The following is a 23,309-nucleotide window of genomic DNA, read 5'->3' as shown; positions in this document are numbered from 1 at the left end:
CGAAATCTACAGGAAGCCTACAAACACCCAGCGAGTTATCCCTTACACATCGAATCATTCGTTCCAGCATAAGATGGCAGCGTTTCACCACATGATCCACAGGATGCAGACTCTACCCCTCAGCGAACACGGAAAGACCAAGGAACTGGAATATATCTACGAAACGGCAAGGATCAACGGATACAAGGAAAGGACGATAAAAGCTATCATCGACAAAAAGGAAAGACAGCGAATTCGGAATGCTTTGACGACACTAACCCCTATCACCGAACCCATGAAGAGAGTCTCCATCCCATACGACGTACACATCAGCAAACAGCTCCGCCCAAAGCTAAGGAATTTCGGAATCGATTTGGTATTTTCCAGCAGAGACAACCAACTTAGAACTTCGTTAGGCTCTACCAAGGATCCGGTAAACACACTAAACAAGGCTGGTGTTTACAAAATCAGCTGTTCCCACTGCAGCAAGGTCTACGTTGGTCAAACAAAGCGGTCTCTCGAGGTTAGATTCAAGGAACACTTAGCGGAAATAGGAAAAGCACAGAAGACGATAGACAAGGGGATGACCTACGATTTCAAATCTAAGGTGGCAGAACATATCTTTTCAGAAGGACATACAATTACGACGGCCGATATCAAAATTTTGAGAAATGTTTCTTCTCCTTGGAAACTGGATGTGGCGGAGAGTCTGGAAATTTGCAAACAGGTACCTACGACGCTACTCAACAGAGACAACGGCAACGGCAATACATGGCTATTCAACTTGGTACCTACTAATCGTTCCCGTGATGTACCTTTCAGCATTTAAAGTTTCAACAAAAGAGGGATGGAATGTATCTAAAGCTCATAAATTTTAAGTTAAAAAATAATAATGGGTAGGGAAATACGTTTATACCTAGTGTTAATATATAATGTGTGCATACGATGGTTTTCTTCAAGTCGAGTCTAGTACACGACACTGAAGACGGCCTTACAGTTGAGGTCGAAATACGCGTATCTGTCAAAGGATACAAACTCTAGTGGAATTAAATGGTATAGTACTAAATTCGGTTTTTCATCTACTTATAGGTATTCTACTAAACAGCTCGAAGATTTATTATCGAAAAACTTTAATTTTCCAACATACATTGTTAGAATAATTCAAAGTTATCTGTCAAATCGTACACTTCAGGTTAATTATTAGAACTCCAGATCTGAAAGACTTCCTGTAAGAGCTGGTGTTCCCCAAGGCAGCATTTTGGGACCAATATTATACAATATTTTCACATCTGACTTACCTGAGTTACCTAAGGGATGTCAAAAATCTTTGTTTGCGGATGACACAGGCATCTCCGCCAAAGGACGAAGCCTGCGAGTCATCTGTAGTCAATTGCAAAAAAGTTTGGATATGTTTTCTTCATACTTGCAAAAATGGAAGATTTCTCTAATGCTTCCAAAACTCAACTAATAATATTCCTACATAAACCTAAAGCTCTTTATTTGAAACCTTCAAGTAGACATGTTGTCACGATGTGAGGGGTTCCAATAAATTGGTCAGATGAAGTTAAGTATCTAGGGCTCATGCTAGAAAATAATTTAACTTTCAAAAATCACATTGAGGGCATTCAAGCCAAATGTAACAAATAGGTAAAATGTCTCTATCCCCTTATTAATAGAAAATCAAAACTTTGTCTTAAGAACAAATTTTCAGGCCAGCCATGTTGTATGCTGTACCAATATGGACTAGCTGCTGTAATACCAGGAAGAAAGCTCTACAGAGAATTCAAAATAAAATTTTGAAAATGATTCTGAAGCTTCCTCCCTGGTATAGTACCAATGAGTTACATAGAATATCCAATGTTGAAACATTGGAACAAATGTCAAATAAAATAATTAATAATTTCAGGCAAAAATCGTTACAATCTTCTATTGCCACGATTAATGCGTTTTATGTTTAGGTTAAGTTGTGTTAAGTATATTATATATTTTTTATTTTTTTTTCTCTTATGAGCAGGTGAAATCAACTCACCTGTAAAAAATCTGAACTGCTACGGCAAATGAAATGTAATATGTTGTTAACAAAATGTTAATTGAATCTTAAATTTGTTTTACCAAATTAGGATGATAGTGTTGTCTAATAACACAGAACACCTAGATATAAGAAATGAATGTAATGTTTGGAATGATACTAATAGAGAAATTGAAAAAAAAGGCCAAGCGGTTCCTGCAGGACCATGACGGCCGAGCTCTGGAATCGCAGATTTGCCTCTACATTTCCCCGGATAGGGGAACTGGGGGTAATATGCCCATAGGGGGCAAAACGCGCCACTCTCGATTTGGACGAACGGTGTGGTTTAGAATATTTATTTTCACCCTAGGTTATAGCAAATGGATAAAAATGCTTCTATTGATAAATTTTTATGTGTTTTTCTCAAGAAAATCAATAAAAACGTATTAGAACGTTTTTCGCTGTTTTCGTTGCAATTAATTGCGATTTTCAAGTTCATTTTTTAGGTCGATAAATAACTAAAATTTTAAAACTATCGCCGAGAGCCAACTTGTGCACTGTCATAGTTTGTATTACATACAAAAAATATGTTAAATTTGTCCTGAAAAAGCTTATCGAAGGACCTAAACTTTAATTAACTCTGGGGGCAAAACGCCCACCCCTATTTCATAACACCAAAACAGCCGTTGGAATTCAAATTCTACCAAATGTAATGCCATATTGAGGTTACGCGCAATTTGAAACCTTACAAATGTACATTTTTTGCATCAGCATGTATACTATTATTGAACAATAACATCTGAACAAACGCCCGGATGTATGCAACCTATAAACAAGCTTGATTATATGCGTACGTTTACAGCATGGCTAACGCCGAACTGAAGCGGGGCGTTTTACCCAGCAAAACAATACATATGCAGTTAAGCAAGCATTTTTTAAAAATTAGTTTACAAACCCCAGAAAAGCTAAAACGAATAGTTGTTTCTACTATTTGAAAGAAAACATGTTTGTTTATCCGACCATAATTTGAAAAGAGCACAAAAGAATGTTTTTCACATCTAAAATCGCTGTTCTCCTTAACGTGGGCAAATTACCCCCAGTCCCCCTACCACGACGAAGCAGAAGAAATTCTTCATGGTGCGGAACTTCTTCGAGTGTCGTAACTGGCAACTTTAACATCGATTTGAGCAAAGAGGAGAACATGGAGCTCGCAGACTTCATGGAGAAGTACCTTAGCAATCTTAGTGGATCATGCGTGGACCTAACGTTCGACCGGAATATTTGTTTGGGAAACAAGATAGAAATAAATTTTCTGCTAATGGCTTAAACAAAGTAATTATTCAATCAATTAAAGAATTTGAGTGGAACTTAAACATGAATGTAATGTAATGTTGCTGACATTATCACAATATTCGCTAAAACAAATAACATATTTGAAAAAGTTAGCATTTTTATCCAATTAATATACCTAATAGATTTAAGCTGTACAGCTTTCAACCGAAGCAACATTGTTTTTGATTGCTTCACAATGTGTTCATGATGAAACCAATCTAGAACATGCAGATTTCCTTACAGTGTCTCGGCCTATCAATAACATTAAACACCATACATGCCACGATACTTCGGTAGGAAACGAAGCTGTTTCCCTTGTTAAAAACCGATGCTATGGATTCATCGACCGTGAGAAGATTATCCTTCCTATATCATCTATTCAATATTAAAATCTTCCATGTAACCCGTTCCAGAAACAGCAATTCAATTTGCTCGCTGCCTACAAAACGGTGATAGATAGCAATATGTATCCTTCCCTGATTGTGACATCGAGAGGCACCCCCACCATACTTACTTACCGCTATTCTATGACCAGCATCGATAAGTCGTTTTACTTCGCCAGGTCGGCTTACAAACGTTGATTACTGCAATGTGCCAGAAATAGAGTTACACCTCTTTCTTGGCGTCACCCTATGGCAAATACGAGGCTCCCTCTTATCGTACACACAATCCAGATTGGCCAGACAACGACGTTTTCTTCGCCTGTTTGTCGAAATCTTATCACACCTTTTTATGTACCGTCGTTGGGGGTGACAATGGGTCAAAAAGGGATATGTACGATTTATTTATTGAATAACTATCGCAATTTAACTCCAATAAACTTCAAATATGGTGTATATGTACTTTGATGGTACTTTAACAACTGTCCAAAATATTATAGAAAAATATTTATTCACTGCGGCGCTATAAGTGAATGAAAAATGACCCAATCTCACCCCATAGAGGGGGTGACATTGGGTCACTGTAATTGAAATAAATTGTTTTTGAGAATATGATTGCAAAACCATTCATAGCTGAAAAATATTGATGAAATACGATGCAAACAAGACTAAAAAACATCTAAGAAGTTTTACAAGTATGATAAACCCACTTGAAAGAACGAATATACCGAAAAATTGAAGAGCTATGAGAAAAAAATATGTAAACCCAATATTTATCAATAAGTTTACATAAATTTTCTTGTTTTTTTCCCTCAAATTGTCTTCAAAGTCTCATCCCCATTGCCATAAAGCCTATTCAGTTTCCCTAAAGGTGCACTGAAACAGTGATTATTTTAAACCTTCGCAAATAGTTAAATTTCGATGCGACATTCCACGATCAATACATTTCAGGCAGATGTTGACTTCATAATCCCAGTATTTCAGCGATCCAACTCATTTGTACTTCCGTGAGATGTTTCTATAATATGAAAAAACTGATAAATAATTAAAAAAAAAAAAAAATTGATAAAATTATACGATGTTGCTGCGCACGAAACACAGTTTCTGGCTTGAGAAGTTGTCGAAATGGGTTGTATTGTTATTCAATGCATGGAATACTCAAGTAGACTTTTTTGATGTTTCACAAGTGCTGTATTTAGAAAGAATAAACACATATTAATGAAAAAGAGAACATCCGGCACCGTAAAATATCAAAAAACGTGGACTTGCAATTTCATTTACTATCGTTCTTGCTTGACCCAATCTCACCCCCATTTTTGATGTTTTAGACACCTTACCGAAAAAAATGATTTTTTTGTTGAAAAATCAAATAGATTCCGGAAAATACGTGTGACGTGTAATGAAAAGACTATCAACCTTCTACCAATATAACGATAGAAGTTAAAGTACATGCGGGATATTTTGCACAGAAGAAATTTAATGTTGTAAATTTTATCTAGTTTCAACATACAATTTTATTGATATAGTAAATAAAAACCATTATTTCTAAAAATTTATATTGTGATGAATTACGTGTAATAATATGTTCCCTAACATATGAATTATTAATTTTGGTAATATCAGCATTATTAGCTAAAATATTTCATAAATCATATTTTTCCGTTTTGACCCAATCTCACCCCCCAGACCCATTGTCACCCCCATCGACGGTACCTGTGTTTTTCAAGCGGTGGACTTTTGTGTTATCGATGATACCGCACTCACCGCAGGCAGTCACCACTCCTTAGCGCGCAAAACGTTCCGTTTGGATGGAATAAGATGATTAAACGATTTCTCAATTATGGCACTGCACAATGGTCCGAACTGGCAACTCATCGGAGAAGAAACTTTTTTCTCTGTTCTCGTTCATTTGCGATATATCATGTCTTCAGAGAAGTTGTTCGCGATTGATTTGCATCTTCTTACAAAAAAAATGATAATGTGGTCCTGGTTGAGGTAATTTTTTGTTTAACAATGCTATAAAGTTGTGTATGGAAAAAATGTATACTTTCGACTCTCCACACCTCGATGTTCTACATCTCTATATCTCTCTTTATGTCAATGATTTCAACAGTCCCTTCATTCTGCATACAATGTCCTTCTCCATGCATCGATATCCTCCTTAGCTCGATATCTCGATGTGATTTTCATTCCCGATTTTATCTCCATATGTCGATATGTCCACTATCAAAGGATACTAGACCAGATTTTCGTGACTCGGAATAATGTAGGAACACGAAATGGCGTCTGATTGTTTATTATTTTCCCTGTTTCTCTGGAAACGGAGTCGTTTTCAATATAGTATTCATTAAATGTCTGTTATTTGTCTCGATGGTCAAAACAACCATAATCGTTTTACTAACTTTCAAAATCTGTTTTTCTGCCCGAAATCGAAATAATGATATAACTTTGCTTAAAACAGTACGCTGAAAATTTTAATACTTTTCAAATGGCGCTATGGCTTAAACTGGTGCTTCAACTCTAGATATCGAAAGCCTTCTCTTTACGTTCCTTACATGTTTCACATGCTGCTCTGTTGCAGACTGCACAGCTGATCATGGTTTTAATATCTCGATTTCTTGGGCAGAAACTACACCATCGCAATTGATCTGGCACATGTTTGATTTCCAGAAATTCTTCAGTTTTGCAACACTCAGGACAAGCATACATTATTTTGGTACGATAATGTTTCGGACATGTCAGTACTGCAAAGGCTGCAAATAATCAAGCTATCATTCGAGGTACACGATGTGAGTCCCAAGTATCCATACCAGTATTCAGTGAATTATGAAGTTTACATATTTTTTGGTTTACTTGCAATGTAAAATTAAGCAATTGAGATGATGATTTAGAAAAGCTATCTGTTGCACTTATTATTCTCATTGTTTTTGTAACTATGTGAACATAGGGGTGTAAGTGACAAAAACCTCGTTTGAAAAAATAGGCTGAAGTTTCTTGGAATTTTTTTCATTCCATGTAATTTGGATGGAAGCCAAAAAAACAAAGTCAATCTTCTAAGTACTTTGTGATACTGTATAGAAAACTTGCGTTCGTATCGGTAAAAAATGATTACTTTTCAGAGAACTTTGGAAAAGCGGAAAACCCTAAACATTGACGGTCGTGAGTCATGTAGCAAGAATCTCTACAAATGTCTAGTTTTTGCGTTTTTGTATTTCTCTGAGGGCACCAGGTTCCCATAGTATCCATGGTAGTGAGCAATGTAGCCAAAAAGCCTTGAAATGATTCTCAATGTACATATTTTGCAAAATACGTCACAAGATACGGAACCACAGAATTGAAAATTGTCTTCGAGGGCACCAGGTTCCCGGAGTGTCCGTGGAAGTGGCCAATATGGTAAAAAGATTCCAAATGATTCCCAACGTACCGTGGTGAATCAATTTCCGGACGGTTCCAATATCCGGACACTTTGGTATTATTCGTTAAGTAAAGGTTAAATAATGACATATTATGTTAAAATTTTATGATAACTTGTACTTTAAACATTGATGATTAATAAAAATAAAAAAGTTGCTCCTGTCGGACGTGGTTTCTCTGCAGTGTGAGTCATTTTAAGACGAGCGTCTACTAACGCGCAACAACGTTTAGTTGCCTATAATTTGCTTTAAACACAATATTCATAATGTGTTTTAGAATAGAATAGTGAAACCAATATAAGTTTAAGTGTTCCGAAGCATTGACTTCGTAAATAATCATTTACATCTGTAAATAAATATTTGAGAAGAAAATCTAAGAAAAAACTGGAAAAACTGTAGTTGAAGTGTTGTGAATGATAAGAAGGTAATTTTATGCTAAGAAAATCTATGTAAGTAAATTATTGTTGAAGTACAAACAACAAGTGCAAAATTGCATATGTTTGGATTCAAATGAAGAAATTGAACCACCAATTTGCACATGTTTTATTCTCTTATGTATCATATAGCAAATACCTTCAACAACGGTTAATTAATGTGGCAAACTATTTAGTTTTAACAGACTTATTATACATTTCATTCCAAGTTCCATTTTATAATAGCGCTGTCCAGATTTTGATTAAATAGTGTCCGGGAATATACCATGGTGCATCAATATCCGGACGCTTAAGAAGGCACAAATCTTCAACCTCCGTTTTTGCTAAGTGTTTTTTATATTAAATTAAAATCTTTACTTTTGGTTTCTATTGTAGATAATGGTCTTACACCATTAAAATTTACGGATTATATTCAATGTCCGGATTTAGATCCACTTGGCTCCAAAACTGGACAGACACTTTTCTCAAATTTTAGCAGATGTTTGCTGCACATTTCAGAAATATGATACCACGAAACTGTTTAACTATCACTTCATGAACAAAACATATTAGAAACACTAACATTATTAGTAAAATTCTCAAATATTATCGTTCACTACATGTTGTTATTCGTTCGTCGACGCTACCTTCAAAATCACTTGCACAGCATAGAAAAGACATTTGACTGAAGCAATATTCTGTTTTCGTTATTAATCCCTATTTTGCAATGGTACCGTAATCCGGGGTAACATCGATCAGTGTGGTAATATTATTGATCGGAAGGACTCTTCTTGTTATAAGTTCAAAAAAACATTTATTGGTGAAACATTTTCAAACTATGCATGGTGCCTCTCTTTCTTATATTCATGAGTTAATACAAATTAAGGTTTTTGCTAAAATTGTGTTTAGTTCATGCGTAAAATTGACGACTTTTTGAAACAATGATTTCTCTCATTTTCACTGACACTACCGAAAATTCATGTCTCACATGAGTTCTGCAGACGATGTGGTCAAGAAAAATGCGGTTGTTACTAAATATGGCATCGCTGAAAGCGATTCCGTTGTCAAATCTTTTATAACTTTATTCAATTAGGCAACATTAACTAATTACTATTATGAATGTAGAATTTCCTTAGGCGTATTACGCGGTTCAGGGTGTTTTTAGTTTTGAAATAACTCAACAAGTAAATGAATTGTAAGAGTTTGGTCTTCATATTCAGCTTCAGAGGCCATGATTTTAGTTAGTAACGTCATTTTCAATAGTACCGAACGTTGTTTACTGGGTGATCAACGTTACCCCATATCAGCTGAATCAAAAAATCACCTAAAATATCCATTTAAACATGCTTGAATCATTCGAAAAACGAAATAAAGTATGTAGCTAGCAGCGATGAGTGCCAGTATTTGTTTTAAAAACATAAAACTTGTAATAGTTGTATTGTGAAATGATTTTTTTTTTTTGATTCACCACGGTAGACATAAAAAGTTACAAGTGTCCGGATTTCAAAACAAGAAGAGCTTGATTGTTTCGATAATTTTCATAATGTTATCATAAAATTTTAGTTAAAATTTGTTATTCTCGTCAATTTTAAATATAAAACTGTGTGTTGCCAAATTTAATATCATTTTAATTTGCAAAAACCTTGTTTAAAAGAGAGATTGAACATTTGCCTCTTCTTAAGCGTCCGGATATTGATGCATCACGGTACATGTAGCCAACTTCACAGGAACTCCCCTGGATATATCCGGAATCATAGTCATTATCAAGAAGTCGATCACAGTTCCAGAAACTAGAAGAATTCTGTGATCGATCTACGAAAAAGTGTTAAAAATTGGTTCAATCAGCTGTTTTTATGAGTTGATCCATCAATTTGAATTTTCAAATTTTATTCAAAAAGTGGGTTGGGGATGTACGCGTTAGTTGACAAAGTTATTCATTATGCAGTGTCCGTTCGGTTTTAGCAGTTTGTCGAATAATTTCATGTTGCCAAAATCAAACTATGTCGAAATGGATCGACCTTATCATTTTCCTAACACTGTTTAATGTGAATTGAATTACAACGTCATCCTGCAACCTTTTATTTATTGAATTGTAGAAATTGTTGATAATAATTGCCAAATTTTGGAAAAACCGTTCGTTTTTTTCAGGCAAATTTCCATAAACCGAACGGGTAAACCCGAACGGGTACTGTAACAACATTTTTGAAAGTTTGCTCAAGAGCGCAAACAAAAATTACCTGAAACTACTGATATGTAGTAGACTATGTGAAATCCTTTTTCAAAATATCAGGTTGGTATTGACTAGTGATCCTTTATAAGAGAGATTCGCGGAAGCTGACATTTCTGCCAAAGTGTGAACCAATCGTGCAGCAAGAGCTGTCAAAGCGTGAGCTAAACGAACATGCGTTATGTTTGTTTTGAACTTTTCTTGAGGAGTAATGTATTCCGCTTGAAAATATTTTGGTAAAAGTTGTTTTGCATCGAGCAGATTATATGAAATATTTTCTTTTTTCAAATTTTGTCAATGCAATATGTAGTTTTTGATTTTTTTTTTCTGCTGTTTATTAGTTTGGAAACGTTCAGCAATGAGGGTGTCATGTCCGTGTTACAATATTATTCTCGACGCCTAGCAAATTCAGCACTGCTGGTTTGTTGTCAAATCATTCCATTTTACTTCCGCTTATCTTTTATATAAAAGATCACTAGTATTGAACATTTATTTCTACTTTCGCAGAAGTTTTTCAATTATTTTATTCCACACAAACATGCGTGACATATAAAAACCATTCCATTTTTATTTAAACAGAAGATTTCAACCTAAGTTTAGGGCTGGTAGTGATTAAGTGTCTAAGAAGTATTAACTGAACCGACATCATGCCTGAAACAAGAAGCCCAAAAAGACTAAAAAGAAACAAGAAAGGGATCGAATAGGTTCCAGAAAATACTCCTAAATAATAATAAAAAATTCAGATAATTGGATCACACATTTTTATTGGTTATTTTTAAGAATTTCTTTGAGAATTACTCATTACACCAAGTACTATGCTCATTATTTTCATGTTCTTTTTCGGAAATTTCAATATAATGTAATTAAGGTATTTGCTCAAAGTTTCCGTTAGGTATTCCTCCGATGATTTCTTCATAATGTGATCCAGTGATTCTTTCTCGGACTTCCCTATAAATTCCTTAAACATTTTTGTTAAAAAACCTTCAAGAATTAAACCACAAATTTTTCCAATGATACCTTGATAAGTGACTCCAGATATTCCTCTAGAAATGTTTTCAAAGATTCGTTCAGGAATTCGTCTGAAATATCATATATTACACAAAAACCTCCTCAGCCCTAGGATTTCCATCAAGATTTTTGTTGTCTTCTAGAAATTAGCTAGGAATTTCTGTAAGGATACCTAGCGTTCCTTCAGATATAACTTTGAATTTATTTCAACCGAAAATTTCTCCAGATACACCTCTAGGGAATAATGCCGATATTATTCCCAAGGTTCTTTTATGACTTATTCTTAAACTTTTTCGATGAAGTTCTCCAGAAAATTGCCAACGAAGTTTTAAAAAGTTATGGGAAGTACTAGATCCAGTCCATAAGGTATTTTCAAATGATAATACCCCAGAAGTAATAACACACGAAACTTTTGTTGAAATACTTGAAAAACTATTTTAGGAGATAACTCCTACAAGGATTTCAAATGAGCTTCTGGACCTTTGAGGAAATCTTGGATGATTCTCTCGAATAAATCCCAAATAATAATAGGAAAGCAATACACAACAAAGGTTTATTCGCTTGATTTAAGGAAGAAATCCTAAAAATCCTTTTTAAGAATTCATGGACATGAGAATACATAAGCAATCACTTGATGAAACGCTGCGAAAAAAATGTTAGAAAAAACTCTGAAGGAAATTCTTGGAGATGTTTCTAGATTATTTTTAAACGAATAGTTCTTGCTCAGGAGCTTATCAGACGTAGGAAAACTATGATATTTCGCGTAAGGAATCGACTCAATTTTCTATCAGTTTAAAAAAATACGGATAACATAGCAAATATACTGAAGAAATTTTCGAAAAACTCGCACAAACAAAGCGAAACCGAACAATTGGAACAAATTTTTGGAATTCCTGGCAGAATATCTATAAGCAATCTATAAGTGATTAAACGGGATAATTGTAATGCAAATTTCTGAAGGTATCAGCGTTGAACTGTTGAAGGAATCCGCGAGGAAGTATCCTGCGAAGCATCCCTGAAGAAATTGCTAGAAGAGATCAAGATTAATTCCTGAGAAAGTTGTTGGAGGAATCTGGAGTGATTCCTCAGAATGTATTGCAGAACAATATTTTTTCAGATTTTTTTAGAAAATTTTCGATTTTTTTAGAGTTCTGCCAAAAGAGCCAGTGTCGGTTTGCAACTTTACCTGTTTTTCCTGTTTTACAATTCTGGCTGGTGGCTAATAAGCGTCTTTAAAATAGGAGCTTTAGAAACCTCATGCATTAAAAAGAGACCTAAAAGAGACCTGCTACTGGTACCGAAAACACTGGTACCCGACAGGAAACAAATAAAGGCCACACAAGAAGAAGAAGATAAGATTTATTTTTTCAGAAATTCCGGGTAGACATTTGTCTGTAGAAATAGCTAATTTGTTTTTTGTTTTTGCCCAAAGTTAACTTAAGGTATTACTCTGAAAATCTATTTAGGATTCCATTTATTGATTCACGTTTTTTTTTATTGAAATCCTTCAAATACCGTTTAGACATTTTTTTCAAGAAAATCCTTAGTCTTCCTAGAGTTTATGAAGTGATTTTTCCATCGATACCACTAAAATTTTGTTCAATATTTCTGCGTAAGATATCCTCTTGAATTCAAAATGAAATTTCTCCAGGAATTTTTCAAAAATAACCACAGAGACTTCCCTCAAGATTTCTTCGGAATTTTTTCTAGAAATTTCTCAAGGAACTACTCTTCTTCTTCTTTCTTTCTGGCGCTACGTACCAACTGGGACAAAGCCTGCTTCTCAGATTAGTGTTCCTATGAGCACTTCCACAGTTATTAACTGAGAGCTTTCTTTGCCGATTGACCATTTTTGCATGTGTATATCGTGTGGCAGGTGCGAAGATACTCTATGCCCTGGGAATCGAGAAAATTTCCTTTACGAAAAGATCCTCGACCAGACCCCACGACTATCAGCATGGTCAGGCTGAATAGCTGCACGTTTACCGCTACGGCTATCTGGGCCCTACTCACATTATCGCAATAATGGTTTAACTGAAGTGATTTTTTTGACGATTTTTCATAATTGACATAACTAAATGAATTGAAGAAATACCTTTATGGTATCTTCAGCAAAGTTGTAGATTTTGATGAGATGAACAAGTTTGCTGAAAACAGTTTTTTTTGTAGGGCAATTGTATTTTCAGATAAACAGTTTTGAATTTTTCGACGAAAATTATTCTTTAGTAAAATCGTTATTACATTTAAACACGTGATTGGAAAAATTATTAAAAAATATATTTTGAAATTTGAGTTTTGTTCTGTGAGAATTTCATTCAAATCGGTCCATGAATAACTGAGATTTAGCTTACCAAAGTTAACCATTTTGTATGGAAAATCGAAAAAGTTGCAAAGTTTTTATCTAATACTGTAATTAGGGAATTCAGATTAATCCCTTCGAAAATTAGTGAAGATTTTTGCGGTGGATTTCCTGTTGCATATTCTGAATAAATTTCTTTGACCCTTTCTTTATCATGGCAGCTCGAAGACTCCATTCATTTTCGATGAACTTAAATTCGAATCAGATGCATACTATGGAATAGTTACTGAAATATTTTTACATACTCATCATATATATCCAATAATCAGCTAATTGTTTTGAGTAAAATTATTGACAAACAAGTGATTTATTATTAAAAGCAACATTTTTATACTTTAAATTTGTTTTTCCAAATTAGGATGATAGTGTTGTCTAACAATACAGAACACCTAGATATAAGAAATTAATATAATGTTTGGAATGATACTAATAAAGAAATTAAAAAAAGAAAACACTATTTTATACAACAATTGAAAACAACAAGTTTTGCCTATTTTCAACATTATTTCTTCAGGCAGTTCTAATAAAAACATATTTCATAAAGAAAAAGTCAATCAAAGAGGAAACGTAAGGGTTAATTATACCTTTAAGAAATCTGAAGTGATTTCTGGACAAATTTCTAGAAGAGTTTGTCAGAATATTCCCGGAGAAATAAGTGAAATAATTCTTGGAGCCATCTCAAGTTTTATGATGCAATTTTGATTTTTTTTTATTCAAAAATCATATTTTTGTGACAAGTATTCGAAAAGGGCCTATAGTGAAATAACGAGTTTTGTTACCATTGATCAGGCAAGACAGAAACTTCTCAGCAATGAAAAAAATGGGCGATTTCCAGGTTTTTCTGAGAAAAATTTGAACTCAAAATTCACAACACGAATCCTCAAACGATTCGAGTGAGAGAGCATTAAAATGCGAGGATTTTTTCAAAACCTCTTTTTATTTTGCTTCTATCGTTATCTCATCTTTGCTCACGGTTCAATCGAATTCTTGAGTGATTCTCCCGAACCAAACAGGCCTCGCGCAGTTGTGATGGCACTCTTTTTTTTTGGAATTTTCCTCCGTTGTGTTGTGTGTCGCATCTTCCTCGCTCATTTTTCGCTGCCTCTCTGCTTAGTTGTTTTTTTGCCCTCTAGAGCTACCGAACTCAGGTGATGTTGAGCTTGCTAATTGATGCATATTGACTACTTGTGCGATAACGCTGGGAAAATCATTATGAAAATAAGGGACCCGATTTTGTCAGCCCCTTGATGAATTTTAGACTGACAAAACGGGAAACCTGACAAAATCGGGTCATATTTTTGGTTCTGTTTTTCAAATTTTAAGGTGTTAATATATGCTTATGAACCGCATTTACAATTTACATAGACTTTTAAGGTTGTGAGGGACATGGGCGTAGCCATGTTTTTGTTTATCAGGGGGAAAACGACCCGGCCAATTTCATTCTCAAATTTCGTGCCTTAACGATCTTTATACACTGCCTCTGCACCCTTTTGCATGATTCATAAAACTATGCAGGATATTCACCCTACTTTTTCACAGTAAGCAAAGAAAGGTCCTAAATGCGTATTAAGTAGCGTCTAGGTAAGTAATTCGCAAAAAAATCTGAAGTTTCGGTTTGTAGTGTTCCCTGTGTGTAGTGTAGTTCCCTTTGATCGGTAATTTTGCTGTGGCCAGTAAGACAACTGGAATCACCCTGAATCCTAGTTGTACATGACCGTTAAGGCGAAGTAGGTATTGAAATTTGTACGCGTCGTAGATGATTGTTGCTAATCCATCTCACGATTTCGAATCAAAGAAAATCAGTTGGTTTTGCACTGACACAGCTGAAAAAGTATCAGCATACTTTATGCATGTTTGCGGGTACAGTGGTACTTTTTCAAGTCAATATAAACTATCAAGACTGAATTTTATCACTTTGAAATTGCAAGCTGCAAAGTCATCATTACTCCAAAAACGAATGACGGGTTACTTAGCCTTAAATTATCTAAGAGTTTCTCTTAGAATACCTAAAAAAATCATATAAAAAATTCTTTTCTTTTAATACTTTTAAAATGGCATCAGCAATAGCCTCGAAGCTCTTCTTGGATTTGTTTTAACTATAAATCATAGAATGGTTCAATTGGAGAATTCTATATAAATTTTCCTAAATAATATTTTGAAATTCACCCAGAAGTGTACTGAAGATGTTTATAAAATTATTTCAGGCATATTACAGGAATTTCATCAAGAATTTGACCCGGAATTGTTGTAAGGCAGCGTCCATAAATGACCAGTGTTGATAGACTCACACTCAAAATCTTAACCAATACGCTCTCCCGTGAGAGCAAACTCATTAGAGATCTGCTTCGCAAATCTCCGCTTGAGGTTTTGATGCAAAATCAACTCGAACGAAACCCGGCAAAAACTCGTGAAACCCGAATGTTGTTGTTCACATCAGAAAGGATTAATATAATTTTACCAGACTAACAAGAAATTATTGCCGTGTGTGAGTAAACTGTGGAAATACGAGACAATAAGTCAAAAAGGTGAGCCAACTCATTCATGATTTTTGACTGACAACTCACGCATGAAAAATATCAAGCGTGAGTTGTGAGAAATTGAGTTTTTCACAACACTGTAAATGACGTTGCATTTTTTGGCCAATTTTTGACACCCCCCTCTCCCATCGTAACCTATTTTCCCATACCTAATACATGGTTCGTAACTAAATCGTAGACTAGCCCCCTCCCCTCTAAAATGCTAATTCATTTATGGACGGTTCCTAAGAAAATCAGGTGTGAAAACCAAAAAGTGAAAGTTTTCGAAACTTTCTTTAGTTTCCGTATTTTTTTTTGTGTTCTTAGAGGTATTCATTAATGACATTCGATGAAGTCGTCAACAAGTATCTGAAATTTTTCCTATGCTTATGGGATGATTAAATGCTTATGATCTTAGTAAAATTCCTTCTGTTCCTTGAAAAATCTCGTGAGATGACTCCTGTAAGAACCCTTCAATAATTTCTTAAGAAATCTTCAAGATAGTTTTGAGAGGTATTTAGAAATAATCGAAAGATGTTTTATGACTCCTAGGATAAACTCCATTAAGAATATTCTAAGAAATAATACCTAGTGTTTGAATTGATTTTTCGTTCTTTTTTTTTGACAATTCTAACATTGACATACCGCATCAGCGAAACAACAGAAGATCTTGCTCTTATACTACAGAAATCTCTTAATAGGAGTATTCACTATGAAATGATATACAAGAAAAACTATCAGAAACTGTCATTTTTGAGATTCTTGGCCACCTGATCACCCATAGTGGGCTAGTTACAGTAGAGACCTTGCATACAAAAAAGAGACTTTTGAAAGACTCAGATTACAATATAGACCATATTTCTAAAAGAGACCTGCTACTTGCCCTGTATTTCGAACATGAAGAATCTTTCGCTTGATTTATGATTTCGTCCTAAAAGCAATTAGTAATCAAGTGTGTGGCTTGTTGTTACAGGGCAAACGAATGAATTTACACGTTATTTAACAATGCTACAATGAAGAGAAGATTGTCTTCAATCTCCCAGTGGTGATAGTTTTTATCTTGGTCCATCCATATGCCCAAAAACAACTGACTACACACTTGGCCACCAATGGCGTTTAGGGCGAGATCACGAGTGATGCATGATTTCATTAATTTCTTCTTCCCAAGAATTTACACAAAATTCACAGCAAAAAATAACAGGCAAAAATGGTTTAAGATACCATTTTGCGTAAAAACGAGACTTCAGTGACTAGTTTTTATTAAAAATGGAAACATTCACGAAACGCGACGCGAGACAAGACATAACACTTATAGTTCTTACGATCGTTAAAAAATCTTTAAAATTACCTTCCTGTCGACTGGTTTAGGGCGCGATGTAGCCCATCTACGGAGAAAATGTCCGACTGACAGCTTTTTGTATGTTGTTCTTAAACACAATCCATGTATATCAAGCTTTTTTTTCTTAAAACATGTAAAATTCAATTACTAACAACTTCTCTGAAGACATCATTCATCTAAAACCTACGAAAACCGAGAAACAAATTTTTCCTGATAAATGATCGATTCGAACCATTGTGCACCCTGGGTAGATAGACCACAAAATTTTCACTATGCTTGTTACACATCGAACATCCGATTCCGATCGGATTTCCACATGATATACGCGCCACCAACCAATTTCATCACCCCAATGATCCTATTCTATTTCCAACTCTGACAATAGGATGCGACTATCCCGAAAAATAAATACACGTCGTGTAAACAGTGCTCTACAGTGACGTGTAATTCCGCATTTATCGCCACATGAAACTCCAATTAACGTAATGGTTAACTTGATACACTGCCTTCCCGATGGGAGGTCACACTCTTTCCTCGCACACACCAAGTGTTAAACGATAATTAATAATTCATAGGAAGAAGAATAATATCGCCTTTTTCCACGTGCCTTCTCTCCAGCGCAAACTTTACACTGTTTACAGGAGACCGCGTGATCGACAATTCACACCGCGGAAAATGGGGAAAATTAGCGTAAACACTTTCTGCCGGCACTCGTTTTTCTGGTCATGCCTTTTGGCACCGATCATCACAAAGCTCATCCAATCTCGTCAAAACCATCTTTTTATTCTGTCACTTTTCGGCTTTCCCGATACAATAAACAAGGAACCGCACGCGGTAAACACGCTGCCAATCTCCAAGGTGCCGGTTCCGAAAAACGGCCTCAAAGCGTGGCCCCAATGTAATGTCCCGACAAAAGTACGTCCAACAGGTCCGACTGCAGACATACAACTGAGGGACCGCACAAATCAACTATATCTACGATGACGATGACGACGACGAAGAACGGTGCAGCGCTGCGACGGCGATGTAAACGACCAAGCCGAACCATCCAAATGGGTGAGGACACGGTGTACTATATTTAAGAAGGTGATATATTCCGAAAACTGACAGCTATTTGGCGACGTCATTCCTATCCACCTCGAACAAATTTGCGATAAAAATGATCTAGTGGTCCGGAAGGTGTATGGTACGATAGGAGTGACGTCACGTGTTTATAATCAAACTTGATATTTACATCAGTAATGAGCCTGCCTTGTTAATTTTTATGCCGTGGGTGAGGAACGTTGCAGAAAATGCGCCACTGGGGGTGCGCTGACTCGGTATGCTGTATTATAAGGATACACAAGAACGTCCATTCACGAACCAGAACGAGGATTCGCAAATTGAATTAGCTTTTAACCCGCATAGGCCTGAGAGAAGGAATAAAAAAACTAAAGCTTTCACTGCTTAGCGAATACCTGACGGATTTAAATTATTTTCTGTCAGTATAAATACTCGTACACATATCTAGTTTTTGAAATTGGTTAAAAAACCTCTGGAATTTTTCGGTGGTCGGAGTTATTCCGGTTAGTCACTGGGTCAGGTCGGGTGAAAGTACGGACACTTAAGGCCTCAATGAAGTATAACCCATCAAGAAGCATATAAGATAAATCTATCTGTATGATTCCTAGGCGCTATCGAGCCTTCAAAATCCTTAACTTTTAAATGGTGGATGAAGATTTTGTTTTTGATACTTTTTCTAAATTTAAATAAATAGAAATGTGTGGACTTTTTATGATTCTTATTCCGGACGCTTCCTTGCTTTTGCCCCATATTCCGGACACTTTGATTCAAATTGCGGACAGCTCATGAAAATCATAAAAAGACAAGTCAAATCATTATTTTAAATTGACAAACCACTAAAGAGGAGTCTAAGGCAGTTGAGTATTATAAATTTTCATAGATATCTAAAGATAATTTTGATTAAAATAGCTTCGAAAGTGTGAACTTTTGAACGGCAAAAATTGAAACATTTTATGTGAAATGTTTCCCATACAAAGTAGAGTGTCTGGAATAAGAAGCTGTCTGTAATATGAATTTAAACGGTAGGCACATTTCAAGTCACAGCTAATTCCCGGAATCGGTTATGATGTGGCCACTATATAGTGTTCCAGAAATTATGGACACGATTTTGATAACGAGAAACTTTTTTTGGGGCATTGTAAATACTGCCTGTGATAGTTTTGTTTGATAAAATAAGCATATACCGTTAAATCACCAGTCCCCGTGCGGCTTCCATTCACCGTGCACATATAGGGTAACTGGGGGTAAAATGCGCCCTATAAGGAAGGAAGCATAGAAGTATCTTCGTACCTGCCACACGATATACACATGCAAAAATGGTCAATCGGCAAAGAAAGCTCTCAGTTAATAACTGTGGAAGTACTCATAAGAGCACTAATCTGAGAAGCAGGCTTTGTCCCAGTTGGGACGTAACGCCAGGAAGAAGAAGAAGGAAGGAAGCGTTTTTAGCTATGAAGAACATTATCATAAGCCTTTTTTTATTCATTATCTCATAGACAAACATGTTTCCTATCAAATAGTAGAAACAGCCATCCATTTTCTTTTTTCTGGAGCTAATAAATCAATTTTTACAAAATGCTTGCTTATCTGCATTTTTATTTTTTGCGAGGTAAAACGCGCCACCTGATCTCGGCGTTAGTCGTTCGCATGCGCAATCATGCTTACAAATAAGTTGCAAATATTAGGGTACAGACCTTGGATTACTTAACATAGGCAATCGCCCAACCTTCATGGTTTCTAATAGAGAAGAAGTGTTAGACATAACGCTCTGCTCGAATAGAATCAGTCACGAGTTGACGAATTGGCATGTATCCGATGAGGAATCATTATCTGATCATCGCTACATCTTCTTTGAACATTCAAATGTAACTGCGCAGACTTTGCGTTTTAGGAATCCCCGGTCAACAAACTGGGAACTCTACATTGAATTGGTTGCGACCAAATTTCATGGATATTCTCCGTCCATTGAAAATCCAAGTGATCTGGATGATGCCGTTGACACTACAACATCCTACATTATGGAAGCTTTTGAAGAAGCATGTCCTCTGCGGTCTGTAAAGACTACAAGAGGGACCCCATGGTGGAATTCCGATCTGACTAGACTCAGGAAACAATGTAGAAGGAGTTGGAACAGACGCCGTTCAGCTGGATCAGAGTCGTTCAAGTCAGCTCGCAAGGCTTACAAGAAGGCTCTTCGTTCTGCTGAACGATCCGGCTGGAAAAACCTTTGTACAAATGTTTCCAGTTTGAGTGAAGTCAGTCGGTTGAACAAAATTCTTGCAAAATCTAAGGATTTCCAAGTGAACGAAATTCGCTTACCTAATGGTGACTTTACTTCTTCCGATGAAGAAGTTTTAGAATGTTTATTCAATACACACTTCCCCGGATGTGTGGACATAGCATCTACGGATGAACCAAATGTCTTTTCATGTAGTTACGAGTCTCTGGCCTCGGCTCGCAGTATCGTAACTACTGAATCGATTCAATGGGCACTTAACAGTTTTGCTCCTTTCAAATCTCCAGGAGCGGATGGGATTTATCCTGTTCTGCTCCAAAAGGGATTTGAGTCTATCAAACATGTTTTGAAAAAGCTACTTGTAAGCAGTTTTGCTACCGGGTACATTCCCAAATCCTGGCGTGATATTACTGTAAAGTTCATCCCAAAAGGAGGTCGTGCGTCTTATGAGGAAGCGAAGAGTTTTAGACCAATCAGTCTGACCTCTTTTCTTCTGAAATGTCTGGAACGCATTATCGATCATCACATCCGTGATGTTTATTTGGCAAACATGCCTCTTCATGTGAATCAACATGCTTACCAATCTGGAAAGTCCACTGTGACTCTTTTACACAAAGTTGTATACGATATCGAGAAAGCATTCGCTCAGAAGCAATCGTGCTTGGGTGTTTTCTTGGATATTGAGGGTGCCTTTGATAACGTGTCTTTCGATGCCATATTGGAAGCCGCACGAAACCATGGGCTACCTACAATGATTACCAATTGGATTCATCAAATGCTCAAAAACCGACATCTCTTCTCGACATTGCGTCAAGCAGCGATTCGAAAATTGAGTGTTTGCGGATGCCCCCAAGGGGGAGTCTTGTCACCACTTTTGTGGAATCTCGTAGCAGATACGCTATTGAGGCAACTCAATAATTGCGGTTTTCCAACTTATGGATTTGCCGACGACTATCTAGCTCTGATAGTTGGTATGTGCATAAGCACCCTATTCGACCTGATGCAAAGTGCTCTTCAGGTAGTCGAGAGTTGGTGTCGCCAATATGGCCTTTCGGTTAACCCGAATAAAACATCTATTGTTCTTTTTTCGGAAAGACGAAACCGCGATGGAATTCGACCTTTACGTCTTTTTGGCACTGAGATTAATGTGACTGATCAAGTAAAGTATGTCGGAGTCATTCTAGATTCCAAACTTTTATGGACAGCTCACATTGATTTCAGAGTCAAAAAAGCTTGTATGGCCTTCGGTCAATGCCGGCGAACCTTTGGTAAAACTTGGGGCCTCAAACCCAAATATATCAAATGGATTTACACAACAGTTGTTCGACCAATATTGGCATATGGATGTCTTGTGTGGTGGCAAAAGGGCGAAGTGAGAACAATCCAATCAAAATTGGGCCATCTCCAAAGGATGTGCTTGATGGCGATGTCTGGTGCGTTCTCTACAACTCCCACAGCAGCGCTCGAGGCCCTTTTCGACGTTGCGCCACTACACATATATCTTAAACAAGAAGCACTTTCTTGCTCTTACCGTTTATGGGTACTGGATCTACTGGAGAAAAATCCAGTGAATCGTAGATCTACACACACTTCGTTGTTTCCACTTTTGGTGAATTGGGACAAAATTGTTCTTGCTCCAAGTGATCTCACAATTGCTTGTAACTTTCCTTACAGGACATTTACCACACAATTCCCTTCACGGGAAGAGTGGACGTCTGGCTATTTGGAAAGAAGTATATCAAACAATATAGTATGTTACACTGATGGCTCCCTTTTCGAAGGTAGAGCTGGTGCAGGAGTATATTCTCGTGAGCTAAGGCTGAATCAGTTTTACTCACTTGGTAGAAACTGCACCGTTTTTCAGGCGGAAATATTTGCTCTTATGTGTGGAGTGCATTCAGCATTTCAACAGCGCGTAATGGGTAGAGTCATATACTTCTGTTCAGATAGTCAGGCTGCTATAAAAGCTCTCGCTTCGGCCAACTCAAGGTCGAAGCTTGTTATCGCATGTCGAACTCAAATTGAGGAACTGAATTCAGTCAACTCTGTAAACCTTGTATGGGTGCCTGGCCATTCTTCCATCGCTGGAAATGAATTGGCTGATGAGCTAGCTCGCGATGGAGCATCGCATGACTTCATTGGCCCTGAGCCGGCTATTCCAATTTCGAAGTGCTGGGTGAGGCTTCAGATAAACTCTTGGGCGGCAACTCAGCACAAGCAATATTGGAATAGTTTGGAGTCGTGTCGTCAAACAAAATTGTATATTACTGAGCCATCTCCAAAGGTGGCGAAGTATTTAACAAATCTGTCAAAGCAGAATTGCAGTCTCTTGGTCAGAGCGTTGACAGGCCACTGCCGACTCAACTATCACATGGCAAATATTCAGCGTGCTGACTCATTTGTGTGTGATAGTTGTGACTCCGATTATGGAACTTCGTATCACCTGATATGTAACTGTCCAGTTTTTGCGCAAATGCGATTCCAATTACTTGGTAAACACTTATTAAGTGAAACTGAATTCAGAAGCCTGAATCTTCAGGACATTCTGTTATTCTTAACCCGCTGTGGTAATGAGCTATAGGCTCTCTTTACGCTCATGCGTTTTGCAGTGCCCTTTTTAGGGCGCTGTTCGAACCCATTGTGGTATGGAGCTACATGCTCTCATTTCGCTTATGCGATCTTCCCTCTTCAAGGGACCCCACTCCTATTTCCTCCCATCTTTCCCTTCCCTTTCCTCTCCCATCGGGTAGATGATGAAATAGGCTCAAATATGGCGATGGCACAAATCTCCCAACTGGTGGGGAACGTGCCTTTGGAGCCGGCCTTCTGATACCTGATACCTGATATACATGCTGATTCGAAAAATGTGCATTTGTAAGGTTCGAATTGGCACGTAACTACAGCGGGCCATTACGATTGCTGGAATTTGAATTCAAACGGCTGTTTTGGTGTTATGAAATAGGTGTGGTCGTTTTGCCCCGAGAGTTGATTAAAGTTTAAGTCCTTCAATACGCTTTTTAAGGTTGAATTCAACAAT

The 23,309-nt window shown here is 36.7% G+C and overlaps 1 protein-coding gene across 18 annotated transcripts in view; it reads right to left on the bottom strand.

Moving 5' to 3' along the window:
• The window catches only part of LOC5566523 (tyrosine-protein kinase receptor torso), a 429,787-nt gene extending 411,845 nt beyond the window's left edge, over positions 1-17,942 (bottom strand). For 3 of the 18 annotated variants that reach the window (XM_021845427.1, XM_021845446.1, XM_021845447.1), the window contains exons 1-3: positions 17,207-17,942; positions 5,413-5,562; positions 3,838-4,035 (exon numbers count right to left, since the gene is read on the bottom strand). The gene's annotated coding sequence lies outside the window, so the exon portion shown is untranslated. Of the gene's footprint in view, positions 1-3,837; positions 4,046-5,412; positions 5,563-17,206 lie in introns of all 18 variants that reach the window. The other 15 variants (XM_021845429.1, XM_021845431.1, XM_021845438.1 and 12 more) reach the window with 15 other exon arrangements.
• Positions 17,943-23,309: the final 5,367 nt, after the last annotated feature.

This window comes from Aedes aegypti, chromosome 2 (genome assembly GCF_002204515.2).
Source record: "Aedes aegypti strain LVP_AGWG chromosome 2, AaegL5.0 Primary Assembly, whole genome shotgun sequence".
In the NCBI taxonomy this organism is placed as follows: domain Eukaryota; kingdom Metazoa; phylum Arthropoda; class Insecta; order Diptera; family Culicidae; genus Aedes; species Aedes aegypti.
The sequence above is the reverse complement of the archived record's forward strand: the minus strand, read 5'-3'. Positions and strand labels throughout refer to the sequence as shown.